Source organism: Dama dama, chromosome 12, assembly GCF_033118175.1.
Source record: "Dama dama isolate Ldn47 chromosome 12, ASM3311817v1, whole genome shotgun sequence".
Taxonomy (NCBI): domain Eukaryota; kingdom Metazoa; phylum Chordata; class Mammalia; order Artiodactyla; family Cervidae; genus Dama; species Dama dama.
The window spans coordinates 34,753,530-34,767,508 of NC_083692.1; the positions used below are offsets into that span (position 1 = coordinate 34,753,530).

The window sequence follows — 13,979 nt, forward strand, 5'->3', positions numbered from 1 at the left end:
ATCCCCTCCAGATCTGTGAGTGGGAAAGAACATGTATAAAAGGAATATATGGGAAAGTCTACAGTCTAATGCAGATAGAAATGGGGGTTCTGATCTCTTGCCCAGATTTTTTTTTAAGATCTAATAGCAAGTAAAAAAAAAAAAAAGTTTAGTTTGACTTTCAGTTAAGAGACTTTCAGTCTTTCTTTTTCTCCTTGAGAAGTCCCCAAAGCAAGAAGACAGAAAAACAGAGCCTCAAGAAATCCAAATGGGATGTGGCAGAGACTGTTACATACCTTCAATATAGCCACTCTTCTCTTGTTTCTTAGTAACAGAACCTTGATTTTATTTGGTCCCGCAGTGCACACAGCTGAAAGACATTTCCCAACCTGCTTAGCAGTTAGCTGCAGCCACATGACTAAGTTCTAGTCAGTAAGATATATTTGGCAAAATTGAATAGGACTTCCAAGAAGGCTGTTTAAAGGGATTTAAAGTTACCTGGAAGGAAATGACAACCCATTCCAGTGTTATTGCCTGGAAAATTCTATGGACAGAGGAGTCTGGCAGGCTACAGACCTGCCAAGGGGTGGCAAAGAGTTGAAGACAACTGAACGGTTACCTGAGAAGGCTGAGAAAACAGCCCTTTGACCTTCCCTTCCTTCCTGCTGCAGGGACACAGACATGATAAGTACAGGTTCAGCATCCTTTTTCTGCTAAGAAGACCTTGGTGATAAAAATCATGTGCTGATGAGGGAAGAGCAAGTCTCTTTAACCACCTTATGGAGCTGCCATATGAACACTGGACAGCTTTCTTCTAGACTTCTTTTAAGTGAAATAATCTAAGCCACTATGTACTTAAGCTACTATATTCAGGTCTCTGTTATGACAAAACCTAATCCTTGCCAATACATTAAATAATTAGGAGTTAGCTATAATATCGAATGATCAGGAGTTAACTGTAATATTAATATCAGCAGGTAAAGCTTGAGAGAGACCTACAGTCTCCGGTGAGTGTGCTAATAAACTAAACCTCAGCTCTGCCCATTCCCAACATTATTCTGGCCTTGATGAATGCAAGGCAGTGGCATCAGCAGATGTCAGATGAATGTTGGGTTGAAGTTTGACTGCATGACCTGAAATTCAAATACCCAAGTAGCTGTGTTCTTCTTGGCCTTGTTGTTTAATTGCTTTGCTCCAGGCCTAAATTCAGCACCAGGATCCTCAGGCTCCACAACCTGGACTAGACAGGATCAGATTCAAGCTACACAACCCAAGTTAGCATCAAGCAAACAACCCTCACAGTTAACGACCCGGCTCCAGTTTGCTTTCTTAGGAAGCTGGTGACAAATCCACTCAGAGCCTGGATCAAGCTTGGAAGAGGGGAGAAGCCTCATTTAGTGAGGAAAACAAGTTGCTCTCTGCCCCTCCCAACCCATCAAGATGTCCATGCACATCTATCCAAACCCCAGGACAAGAATCATCGCTATCACCAGGGTGATAGGCAGACGAGGCCAGAGGTGGCATCTGCACTAGTGGCCCACCTCCACCCAGCCTTGATCTCCACTGGGTCAAGCAGAGCTCGGGGCAGTCACCTCCTCAATTGGAGACTCAGCCCTCTCTCCTGGAATCAGCCCTCCCAGCTGCCTCTGACTTTGGCCCTCCTCCAGGGAGACGGAGAGCACGTGTCCAAGGGTGCAGACAGGACAAACCTTCTCCACCAGGTCTGTGGAGAGAGGCCTGACCTTCCCCGTTTGTTTCTTTTGGCTCCTTGACCTTAGCAAGTCCCATAGCAAGGACCATATTTAGAATTCTGGGGGAGCTCTGCTGGGCAAGAGTGGGATTCCACGTAGTCACTGGGCATCCTTTTCCCACCACAACCTTGCACTCTATCATTTCTTAATTAAAAACAGGGGCTTTTGAATCTGAAAGGAATTAGCTGGATTTTTAACACTTTGTCAAATGCAACCTCACTCAGCATGGCATCCTGGATGGAGCCTTGTTATGGGCCACCAGAGGCTTGGGTTCAAGAGCAGCTGTTCTACTAATTTGCAATGGGATCATGGGCAAGCCCAGTTTCATTTTTTTTCTTTTTCTTTTTTTGGTGACTTCTACATACCAGATTCTTCCACATAACAGATTTTTTTTTTAATCCTGCCTTTATGGGTTTTATGATTTGATGCAGCAGGCTGGAGGTGTGGAAAGAGACCTGAAACAGAGAATGATGTGTATACATATAGGTTTATAGACTTTGATAAATATTATGAAAGGAAAGCACATGGTTCTCAGATGGGGAAACATCTAGTTTAGGTTGAGGGAGATGACATTTCAGGTAAAGCCTGAAGAATGGGCATGTGTTTGCCAGGCAAAGAATGGAAGAAGGCTTTTAAAAAAATAGGAACTAGACAGGCAATGGATCTATGAATTGCTATTTCTCTTTCACAGCTCCAAAATAATAATAATTATCATAATAGTGAAGTGATCTTTATATGTATGTATATAATATATATATTTTAATAGTAATTATAATAGTCAAGTGACCTGCGAGAGCCTGTTGACAAAAACCAATTGAGATGTGACATTCAGGAGTCACTGCTGGAGCTGAGGCCAGCCATCAAAAACCAAACATGAGGATGTGAACCCAGTAGACACCAGCCAAAGGCCAAACCAGGACTCCAGCCCTCCATCACATCCCCAATCCCTGACATACTGTAAGGCCAGGGCGCTTAGGTCCCCATGAGGGGGGAAAGGATGTGTGGAGGTAGTTATCCTGATTTCACTGGGATGAAATCTGAAAATTCTGAAAAACACTACAGTGACTGAGTCTGTTTGGAAAGAATGAAGTGCAAGTTTTCTGCCTAGGACTTGAGGTGGGAATTGTTTTTGCTGTCTGAGATTATGCTTTGGGGGGCATGTTTTGGCACATCTGATTGTAACCTGTGAGGTGCTTCTGCGTGAGTGTGGATGTGCATTCTACAAAAGGAGAGGGCGATGGGGTGAGTCAGCTATTGGTTGTTATGGAGTGCGGGCTGGGGACAGGCAGAATGCATCAACAGTCTCTTGGCAGCCTGGGGTAGCCTAGCCCAGCCCACGTCCAGCTCCAGCTTGAATGCAGACCCCTTCACCTGTGCTCCCTCCGCTTACTCAGCCTGAGATTTCCCAGTGCCCTCCAAGAGAGTATGCTCCTTAACAACTGGGTTTACCCTGGCCCTGGGCACATTTCCCAGAGCTTCCTCACTTCCTCCTGCTCTCCAAGACATGTACTCTGAGGCCTGAGCCTGGGGGTCACCTCCCAGCAGCCCCCTCTGCCCTGGTGGGCGCCTGTGACCCCAACTCTGCTCTCCTAGGCCAAATGGCCTCAACTCCCACTTCCACCTGCAGGAAGGGGCTGGCAGTCCTGATGGGTGGAGACACCCGAGCCGGAATGTAAACAGCTCTGAGTAAAGATGAGCAGAGTGAGAAACAGGTTGTGCAAAATCTAGAGGACACTGGCCCTGGTTCCAGAAGGGCAACCAACCCCCCCAGGACAGCCAAGAGACTACCTCCAGCCACAAGGCGCCCCCTGCAGAACTCACTGCCCAGGAAACCACAGAGGCCTGGCTCACTCACAAACAGTACGAGTGCTTCCCCAAGGAGGGAATTCTATCCAGTCCACCATTTATTCATTTGGCAGACAGGGAGCTTGTAGACAGGACAGCGGAACTGCACCAAGAGCTGGCAGTAGTCTGGAAACTCAACCACATCCCCTGGGGTGGGAGGAGGGGTCCCCTGTGCCTTAGAACACAGCCCAGGGGAAAGGCACTGGCCTTGCCTCCAGCTCCCACTGTGTCATGTGGAGCAAACAACTTCACGTGTCCCAGATCAGGGAGAATATGTACTTTAGGGATGTTTGGCAGGTTAGTGATACTGTATGTGACATTGTTAGTGGGTCCTAACAAGACCCACTTGTTCAGAAGCATACTCTCTTGGAGGGTGCTGGGAAATCTCTAAAACAATATCTAGTTGGGTTTTGTTGTTGTTGTTGTTGTTTTGTATTTCAGCCACCTTCTGTTCTGACACTGCATTTATTGCAACTTGTAATTTTATTATTTTGTGTTTTGACCACATTCTTTCTATTGTTTTTGCTTTTTATATCCCTCACCAGATTATAAAATCCATGAGAATGCAGACCAAGACTGTCTTGCCCACCTGTGTCCCCTGAGCCTAGCCTGTAGTAAGTACTCAATAAGGATACTTTCAATAACATTTTAATTCAATATTTTCATTTTAATTCAATAAAAATTAGATTCTGTTCTTCTTTTGACCCCAGGGTAAGTCCAGCATTCCTGAGCTAGAACCACAGCTGGATGGCTTTCCTGGGATACACACTGCAGCATTTACACCCAAAACTACTGAGAAAAGAGCTTGAAACCAGCAAACATGGGCAATCACCAGACAAGGTTGTGGTGTTTATCTGATGAGAGATGACTAAGTCGCACACCTAGGAGCCACTTAGAATGAAGCAATCAACCAGCTCACTCCTAGAGGACAGCAGAGAAGGAGGTGCTTCTCTGGCCCATCTTCCCCCACCTCCTTGGAACATCAGCAGGACCCTCTGGTCCTGGAGGCAGGCTGCTGGGAGAGCAAGTTTCCAGTAATTGCAATGCTGTTTCTTCAAGAGAGGGAGGGTAAAAGCATTCAGTAACAAGCGAAGGAGAGGGAAAATCAATACGGATGTGTGTAATGAATTTTTGTTTCCTGAAATAGCCTGGCAGGAGCCTTGCCAGGAAGACTTAGGACTAATCAGTGACAAGATGAGAGACACAAATCTAAGAACATTATTCAGCTCTGCAGGCTCCCCTGGTGGAAGAACGTCAGTGTAAGGAATTAGAGAGCCCAGTCTTTGTCCAAAAAAGACAGTCTTTTAAGAGAAGTTGGAGGAAGGTAACAATAGTAGCTACTGGGAAGGAAAACTGTGCTTCTCTTGCCACTTAGAATGAGAGAAGTGTGATCAAGTTGGACCATTTATAATGGTTTTTGAACCAAGTCAAATAATCACACTTCATCAATATTACACACATTCCACTGCTGGGCTATAAGATAATGGTTATGAGCAGATTTCAACTCTGCCATTTACTACTCGTTGACTGTGTAATCTTGGGTAGATTACTTAACATCTCTGAACCTCTGTTGTGTCCTCTATAAAATAGGGGGATAGTAGCCCCATGGTGTAAAGCTTTGGGAAGATTAAATGAGACTAAACATCAATCATACAGCCCAATGCCTGCCACAAGGTAAACATGCAATAAAAGGTAGTTATTATTGTTAACACTGTTAACTAAGCCCACTCTGCTGAGACCTTGTTAAGATCACTGGGTCTTTTGCTAGACTGTTTGTTCACCCTTTACGGGGCTTTTCATCCAGTGTTTTCATCCTAGAACACCATGGACCTGGCAGAACCAATACACACTGGCCCAACAAAACTGTTGAACTCAAAGCTAGAAATTAGGGCAAGGAGTTTCTCACTTTAATTTTCTCCCCTGTATATCTTTCATCTCAGTTTATGTGTATGTGTTTCACCTGAATTCCCTTACAGGGATTTTAAACATCTAACAACTCACTCACCTGTGACAGAACAATTAGCCACGTATTAGCACTTCTTAAAAACCACTCTGAAGTATTTTCACTGTTTGCCATTGTTATTTGCAACATAGTGAAGTGGTTCTGAACAGTACTAATGTCATTTTGTTAATTCCTGTAACTAAAATTTTTAAATTGATTTTATTTGAGGCACAATTTACATGTAATAAAATAGACACATTCTAATGTATGGTATAGTGAGTTTTGATAAATGTCTACACTCATGTAACTACCAGCTATATCATAATGTAGAAAATTTCAAATAGCCTCTCTTGTGGTCTTTCCTCATCAATCCCTACCTTCACTTTTCAACCCCAGACAACTACTATTACATCTATTGTGGATTAGACTTGTCTTTTCCAGAGTTTTATTTAAATGGAAACATACCATATGTTGTCATTTATGTCTGGCTTCTTTTGATCAGCCTGCTTTTTATATTCATTCATTTTGTTGCATGTATCAGTGGTACATTCCTTTCTATCATTAGGCAGTATTCCATTGTAAAACACATTTGTAAAATATTCATTAACCTATTGACGAACACTCTAGGTTGTTCCCAGTTTTTTGGGCTTTTTTAGTACTACAAATAAAACTGCTATGAATATTCACATACAAATCTTTTGACATGTTTTCATTTCTTTTAGGTGAATATCTAGGAGTGATATTCCAGAGTCAGATGATACATGTATGTTCAACTTTCTAAGATATTGTTGAACTGTTTTTCAAAGTGATTGTGCCATGTTACATTCTCACCAGCAGGAAGAGTTCCTGTGGCTCCATACATTCTCCAAAACTTGGAGTCGTAAATATATCTTAAATGAGTTATTCTATTTTACTTGCACCTTCCTAGAATTTCTTCTTTTCTCCCCATCTCCCTCCAATTTCTAGAACCTCTACCCTTCCATCAGTGTCTCTGGAGAGCACAGTAAGGTTAAAATGTTTTTTTATTAAATTCCAAAATTTGTTTTAAATATATTTATATTTTTAAACTACTCATATGGAAACAATCTAAGTGTTCATCCAGTAATGAATTGAAAAAGAGGATGTGAAATATATACCTGTGTGTGTATATACATGTTGTCATGTTGTGATGGTGGCTCAGTGGTAAATAATCTGCCTGCCAATGCAGGAGACACAGGAGACGCAGGTTCAATCCCTGAGTCAGGAAGATCCCCTGCAGTAGGAAATGGCAACCTACTCCAATATTCTTGCCTGGAAAATTCCATAGAGAGAGGAGTCTCTGTGGAGTCTATGCACTGGTGGGCTACAGTGCATAGGGTGGCAAAGAGTCAGACATAACTTATCAACTCAATAGCAGCTACATATATATATATATATATGTATGTATATATATGCATATGTATATATGTATAAGAAAATATTATTCAGCCATAAGAAAGAAATCCTGCCATCTGCAATAACATGGGATGGACCTTGAGGGCCTTATGCTAAGTGAGATAAGTCAGACAGAGAGAGACAAATACTTGTAGGATCTCACTTACATGTGGAATCTGGGGGGGAACTCCCAGAACTCATAAAAAGAAAGGGTAGAATAGTGGTTACCAGGGGCTGGGGGGTTGGGATATAAAGAAGACATGGGTCAAAGGAGAAAAGCTTGCAGTTAGAAGATGAATAAGTTCTGGAGATCTAAGACATAGCATAGTGATTATAGTCAACAATTCTGTATTATATACTTCAAAGTTGCTAAGAAATGAGATCCTAAATGTTCTCACCACAAAAAATGATAATTACGTGATGTGATAGAGATGCTAGCTAATGCTACAGTGGTAATCATACTGCAATATAGAAGTGCATCAAATCTACACATTGTACTTAAATTATGCAATGTTGTGTGTCAATTATATCTCAACTAAATAAGATAAAATGCTCAAAAGATGTCAGAAGCTCATCTACCAGAGGCAATTCTTCCACATCAGGATCCCTCTTGTTTATGTCCCTATAACCCACACAGGCACATATACACACTTAAAATCTTCTTGTCTTTGGGCAAATGTAGCTCTGGGATAATTTAATTACAGCAGACAAAGGAAACAAGAAAAAAACACAGCTTCCTTTAGACACTAAACTATTAGCTTCCAGGACCTTCTTTTCAATAGCTACTCAGAAAATGGAATTATCCGGCTCACCTTCTGCAGTGTCCTTCCCTCTGGGCTTGTTTTCAGTCACTCTTGAGCCCAGTTTGGCCTCCGTATCATATGCCAGTCACTGAATTCACAGCAGTCAATCACTGCACCTGTAAACAGATTCGGTGTTTTTCATAAAATGTATATTGACTAAGCTGTGTTTCATTCAATGCTATCAATTCTTGTCTTAGAAAAGAAAATCTCAATCTGTAGCAAATAAAGAACACACACAAGTATTTCATTATGAAGATTTTGACTTAGGAGAATAAAAACCTCACATACTTTAAATTTCTAAGATTCCAACATAACCATATTCTTTCTAGGATTAAAAGAATAATAGTAAATAAACAACAAATCTTTGCAATGGAAATGCCAAGGTCTTCTTCAAAGATGTGTAAATGATTTCTCAAGGCAAGTAATGAGGTCTATCAGGCTCTGAGGTTCAGATGTTTGGATGGTCAGATTATATTCCTTGAGTACCCTACAGTTATTTTCCAAATCCAAAGTATAGAAAAATGCAAAGCTTTTTTTTTTAGCCAAATACTTTCCAGTTTTAAAACCAAGTAATTTAAGGAAGATGTTTATGCCACTACTCCTTTGTACTTAAGTCATTAAATGTTTGTCCCATAAACTCTTCGAGACATTTAAACCCATTTGTAAGGGCTTCTCTGGGCCCTTTTTCTTAGAAACAGAGCATTTTTATTTTAAGAGTAAATTAACTTGAGCATCAGAAGTTTGGAGTTTAGGTGAAAACGCTGAACCCAGGAGGTTAGGTAAGTTATAAACTTGGCAAGTGGCATCCTCTGCCAGCCCCAGCAGTCAGTGACGCGTCCAGCAATAGAAATGCAATGGTCAAACACTGCAGGACCAGCACATGGCCGGTCACTGCTACGGACAGGTGATCAATAATGCTGTCAGCCTCTTAAAGTTTGGAAGAACAGAAACCCAGGGGCTCCTCAACACTCCAGTAAATGAACAAAAACAAATGCCTCCACCACACAAACAAAGCGCTACAAACCCAAGATAAAAATACTCATAAATGTGAAAGGTTTTTTGCATTCTTATATACTGTTATATTTTTTGCAAACAGTAATACTGTTTCACAACCATATTACTATTTCATAACTATGTGAAGGATGTGATGTGAAGGTGAAAGTCACTCAGTCGTGTCCGACTCTTTGCAACCCATGGACTATACAGTCCATGGAATTCTCCAGGCCAGAATACTGGAATGAGTAGCCTTTCCCTTCTCCAGGGGATCTTCCCAACCCAGGGATCAAACCCAAGTCTCTTGCATTGCAGAAGCCCAAGAGTACTGGAGTAGGCAGCCTATCCCTTCTCTAGGGGAATCTTCCCAATCCAGGAATCGAACTGGGGTCGCCTGCATTGCAGCTAGATTCTTTACCAACTGAGCTATGAGGGAAGCCCTCATAACTATATAGACTATTATATTTTATTAGATAACTGCATATGCTATTATTATACTATATATTCGGAGAAGGCAATGGCAACCCACTCCAGTACTCTTGCCTGGAGAATCCCAGGGACAGAGGAGCCTGGTGGGCTATCATTTATGGGGTCGCACAGAGTCGTACACGACTGAAGCGACTTAGCAGCAGCAGCAGCGTACTATATATTATACACATATAAAGGAAATCAACCCTGAATATTCATTAGAAGAACTGATGCTGAAGTGGAAGCTCCAATACTTTCGCCACCTGATGCAAAGAGCTGACTCATTGGAAAAGACCCTGATGCTGGGAAAGACTGAGGGCAAGAGAAGACAGTGATGGAAGATAAGATGGTTGGATGGCATTATCGACACAATGGACTTGAGTTTGAGCAAACTGCAGGAGATAGTGAAGGACAGGGAAACCTGGTGTGCTGTAGTTCATGCAGTCACAAAGAGTCGAACACCACTTAGTGACTGAACAACAAAAACAAATAACTATATAAACTGTCACATAACTATACATGCTGCTACATTTCATAACTGTATATACTATTTCATATCTACATGTTTCATATGTGTGTATACCTACACACACATATATAAGGAAATACATCAAAATGTTAATAGCAGTTGTCTTTAGGGATTGGCATTATGAGTCTCTTTATGTTTCACTTTATGCTTTTTATTTTTCAACAGTTTACATAACAAATATGCATTGCTTCTATAATAAAAAAAAGTTACTCAAAAATTTAAGGGAAAAAAGATGAAGATGAGAAACAAAATGTAACATGACTCAGTTGGGACAGTGGGTTGGACTTGGCTTGGGAAAGGCCTTGAACTTGAATCCCTGGACACCAAGTATAGCTCCAAACACCAAGTTTGGAACATTCAGCGTCCTACAGGAGGTTCTGTGGGCATCTGTGTGGAAGCCTAAGCTCAACTTGTCTTCTCTTTTATTCCAGGAACACTGCTGAGGATTCAGTTACTTTACAGCACATGTTCTTTATGGGAAAGCAGCCCAGATGACTGATTAGATTATTTGTAATCCCTTATTTAGAAAATCCCAAGTTGCTACAACTGGTATTCTGTCCAACTGGATGAACACAAAGTGAGTAGTCAAAAGGTTCAGTAATTGCTATTGCTAGACTATATTAATTACTCAGACAGAAGTACAGCATTTTAAGTTCATGGAATTCATTGTCAACTATACCAAGCAGTAGAGAAAAAATGTCAAGCAGATCCAAATCTCATTTGAAGAATAGAAGAGAAATAATTATGTTAGCATTAACACAAAAGGTAATACATAAATAAAGTAAAATTTCTATTAGAGATATTGATCCTTCACAGTGTATTAAGCCAATGGTAGTACCTACAGGAGGTACTAATTCCTGTTCACTGAACCAGACTCCTCAAGACAAATCTGCCTTCCAGCAATGATAAGCCAAAATGAGGATTTGTTAACTTCACTGAGAAATCCATCTTGTAAGGAAATTGTAATATATCAAATCCATGAGACTTGCTCATGGCATAATAAAGTGCATAGGCATCTGAGCTAGACAGATCTGGGTTCAAGTCCTGGCACCTGCACTTAATTGCTGGGTGATCTTAAATAGACATCAATCCTAAGGTTTACACCTTGGTAACAACAGTATCTTACTGAGATGCTTTGCATTAAGTTAGATAATGCATACAAAACACTTGGAACATTGTCTTTGTATGGTGAGATATCATTAAATGTTGGTGGTAGTGAATTAGTTGTTAAATCATGTCTGACTCTTGCGGCCCCATGGACAGGCTCCTCTGACCATGGGATTACCCAGGCAAGAATACTGGAGCAGGTTGCCATTTCCTTCTCCAGGGGATCCTCCCGACCCAAGGGGTTGAATCTGGGTCTTGTCCATGGGCAGATGAATTCTTTACTGACTGAGCCACCAGGGAAGCCCATTAAATGTTAGCCATTATTATCCCATTTTATATATGAAGTTGTAAAACGTAGACTAATTTTCCCAAAGTCCCAGAGATGGAACATAGATGGAAATCCAAGTGAACTGAGTCCTCATATACAGATCATAGACAATGAGAGAAATAAGTTACATATTATTGGAAGGAGACTCAAATGTAATCTCACTTCTGCAATATTTATAATCAACCCTGATATGTATTGGGAGAGGAAAGAAAAGTCTCTCAAATTACCTCTCAAAGATAATTTAAGCCTGCCTGAATTAAAGCATGGCATATTCAGTTGTATAAGATGTATACTGCACAACTCTAGAGGTAGCCCTTTACATAGACAGTAGCCCTAAGAGTACCTGATCCATTAACTGCAGAACCACTGTTATGCACTAGAATTAAGAGGGTACTGGAAGTGAGAAGCTAAACTGCAGAAGCTATATAGGAATTCATGTAGATATAACCAGAACTTTCTATGATTTCCAGAAGCACGAGGAATAGTGCTCAGTAACACTACCGCCTCTTTTTGCAATGCAAAGCAGTTCTCTCTTCAGAAAGGACAAAGCACTTTTATAAATATCCTCATAATACCAATTGTTACTTTGGCAGTGCTTAGTCACAACAGGATCCACTGCTTAAAATAGCTCTGGGCCGAAAACTTACAATAGGATTTTGATGCATAAAAGAAATGCTCTATGTGATGAAATGGTTCTAAGAGAATTCTTCTAGGAAACAGGAACATCCCAGTCATCAAATATTCCCCAGCCACCAAGACAGGGTGGGCTGTCCACTTTTGGGCCTTAGTTAGAGCCAAGGTTCACCATCATAGCAGTATTTATTGCAGTGCTGAGCACATTGTCTGTATCCTGGGAACTTCCCAAGCTGGGAGGCTCCTGCAAGCCAGAAGGACTGCTTGTCTCATCTCTGCATTTCCAGTGCCTGGCACAGAGCAGGATATCAATAAATGTTCAGTAAGTAGATGAATATATAACTTCTGAGGAGGCCTCTCTAACTATTAGCAGATCTTACATGTAGAAAATTTTGTTGAGAAACCGAACTTTTGTCAAAAATGAATCAGAATGACTTGCCCAACCCACCCAGAGCTGATGCTAAAAAGCTTTTCCCCCACATCACAGCCAGCAAAGGACGGCCAGGCACCAGAAAAAAATCCCAAGACAATCTGGGATTCTCATGATATTGAGTTCATCCCAATCTAGTGCAAGGAGACATGTTTTGTTCTTCACTGGAGTAAGGCATGAAGTGGGTTATCTCTAAAAGTCTTCTCAGGACTGCAGCCAGTGACATTAACCCTTCAAAACCATCACCAGAGCTGTGTTCTTTCAATTGAGCCCCTTCTAGGAGGAACGTAATAACCCTACAATTATCTGTTTTTGGCTTCCTAAAGTCGGTTACAATGCAGGCAAAACAAATCTATTTTCACACTGTGTTCAGTAGCCTTCCCTTCACACTTTTGGCCAACTGCTATATTTTTTTTAAATATATAATAAAAATATTTTAAATATAATTAGTAATTATAGTGACATAAATAATCTTGTGATAGACACTGCTAGGATACATACAACCTGCTAAAATATATATACAAATGTGTGTGTGTGTATGTTTACACAATAGGCCCTAGGTACCTGCACACGATTGATTCCAGGACCCATCTCCCCTCCCCGCTCCATGGGTACCAAAATCCACGGATGCCCAAATCTTTTATATAAGAGGCATAGTACAGTTGGACCTCCAAATCCCTGGATGCAGAGGGCAGACTGTATATGCAAAAAAAAAAAAAAAAACTTTATATGTATTAAAATCTCAATAACAATGCCATGATAGTCCTGTTCACCAATTCAATTCAATTGATGGTGAAGCCAAAGCTCATTAACTCCCACTGTCACATAAATAATAAGTGGTGGCATGTAGATCAGATCTCAGATCTGGGTATATAGCCCAGACTCCCACTCTTGACGCTACGCTTCACCAGTAAAGCTGCAAAGCTGCACCCCTCCTTTTAGGTTCTTAACATATCTTTTAAAATTCATGCAATTCCCTTCCAACCTTCCAGCCTCCCAAATAATAAGTAACCAAATAATAAGATTGTCTCCCAGGGTAAGATTTCATCTGAGCGATGAAGTGTGCACACCTAGGGCTTTGATTTAATTCTCTTGGACTAAACTGATTAAGTGCAGAGCAGTTTAGAATCTTTTATAATTTTATTAGATTAGATCATTAGATTTCAGAGATGAAATGAATGAAAGCCTGACCAGAGACTAAAACAGCCAAATCCAACTGCATGGAAGACTCCTCAGGGCTAGCTTTCAGGATTCAAACATTCAATAATACTATAAAGCGTGACTCTCTGAACAACAGGGATAAGATTTTGATATTAAAATAACTTTTGTGGTGCCAGGAAATGCAGTGACATGCTTTTGTCTTGAAGCATCATGGTTTAGCTTTAATGAAACCATAGGTTATTGATTCTCAGACTCGGGGAACACTGTCCTGATGGATATCGTCTTGAGTTATACTACACCTACAGCCATTAACTCATGTGACTAAAAGCAAATGACTTCACCTCCTTATGCTTTATCTCCCTGGAACCTTTCCTGAAGAATTTAGAAAAACGAGGGTGTTCAATTAAGAAAACATTTGTGTCCACATGTAAAGGACCCAATAAAGTGGAATGAGTAGCTGCTGCTTATGCTTCTTGCTGGTTTCCCAGGGTCCAAATTCCTTGGGCGAGTCATTTAAATAATGTTTCAACAGACACAGAGATATCACCAGGTTGCACATTACACCTGGCTCAGTCCTGAGATGATCATTCTTCTCTG

The 13,979-nt window shown here is 41.0% G+C and overlaps 1 long non-coding RNA gene across 1 annotated transcript in view; it reads right to left on the reverse strand.

The window, feature by feature from the left end:
- Nucleotides 1–13,979, reverse strand: part of LOC133066183 (uncharacterized) — a 245,423-nt gene that overhangs the window by 82,926 nt on the left and 148,518 nt on the right. The window contains exon 2 of the long non-coding RNA XR_009695101.1: nt 7,743–7,849. This is a non-coding gene — a long non-coding RNA (uncharacterized LOC133066183). The remainder of the gene's footprint in view (nt 1–7,742; nt 7,850–13,979) is intronic.